This window comes from Hippopotamus amphibius, chromosome 7 (genome assembly GCF_030028045.1).
Source record: "Hippopotamus amphibius kiboko isolate mHipAmp2 chromosome 7, mHipAmp2.hap2, whole genome shotgun sequence".
In the NCBI taxonomy this organism is placed as follows: Eukaryota; Metazoa; Chordata; class Mammalia; order Artiodactyla; family Hippopotamidae; genus Hippopotamus; species Hippopotamus amphibius.
In genome coordinates, this window is record NC_080192.1 from 118,170,370 (window position 1) to 118,171,589 (window position 1,220).

Genomic DNA, 1,220 nt, shown 5'->3' on the forward strand with positions numbered 1-1,220 from the left:
TCCCTTGCCCACACCTGTCCACGTCGGGCCCCAGTAAACATCCCTGTCCTCCTTGTTAAAAGACAAAGAATACCAATAACTGTTACTACCTTGAGACTTTACATAATTCATCTGAAAAAAGAATCTGTTTTCATGAAGAAGAGGACCAACCATTGAATACGGAGCTGAGGTTTGGCAGGCGCCACACATCTGTCTATCCAGGTAAATATTTTTCAATACAAGGCTTTTCTTTCATCTTTAAAATAGGCATCTTGTTGTACCTGTAATTGGACAACTTAGATCTTATTAATCAGCCTGCTGAACGGCTCCTTTTTCAGACATATAGATGCCATCCAAAATTTTTCTGGAATTTTTGTTTTTAACAGCCATGGCTTGCTGAATCAAAGCAGTTGAATTTGATGCAAGTTCAATGTTGTTTCCTTCAAGAATTAATTCATCTTTATGGCCTGAGATACTGAACAAGCAACATCTGGCCTCATCTGAGCCCTGTGAGTGTGTGTATTTTGTGCCCAAGAAATTTTGGAAATAACGTTGGTGGGGAAGTGAGTGTACACAGACCTCACTTTGTAACAAAAGCCCAGTGTAACACCCTTGATCGTGTTCTGTCCATGGCTACAGAGAGTGTGAACAATAGCCAGTCCCTTTCTAGTTCCCTACCGTTTGTCAACCAGGAGCCGTTGCTTTTTCTTCCCAAGGAGACTGAGTTCTACATTGATGCCATTGAATGCCCTCCGCAGGGTTCCTCTGGGGTCCTTGACAACAGCTGTGTTTCCCTTCAGAGTGATGTCAATATTTTCTGGAATATTGAGTCATTGCTGAGAACGGTCTTCATTCTCGCAGTAGATGCAGCAAAGAGAGCTGTGTGTTTAGGTTAAACCTGGTAAGCAAGTGCAAAGCATGGTGAAGCTGTGTAGGGAGGGATGGGACAGGTTCAGCATTTGTTGGGATGAGGCCTAATGCTTTATAAACCTGTAAACATCTCATTTAATCCTCCCAAGACGCTGTAGGCATTAGTGTTTCCATTTCATAGTCCAGGAGACTGTGGCTCTCAGGTTAGACAAGTAACCATATCTACCTGAAGCTGAAGCTCTTGACCTGCCCCCAAAATGCATTCCTGGGATGGGCAAGGGGGTCAGTGGCTTGGGTGTGATTCCTAAGGGGTGCACGCTCTGTCCAGTGGTTACTTGATGCTGCCTTGCTGAGAATCCTCATGTGGTCTT

The 1,220-nt window shown here is 44.1% G+C and overlaps 1 pseudogene; it reads right to left on the reverse strand.

Annotated features, from left to right (window-relative positions):
- Nucleotides 1–285: 285 nt before the first annotated feature.
- On the reverse strand, nucleotides 286–832 carry LOC130857390 (60S ribosomal protein L9-like; annotated as a pseudogene).
- Between the last annotated feature and the right edge of the window lie 388 nt (nucleotides 833–1,220).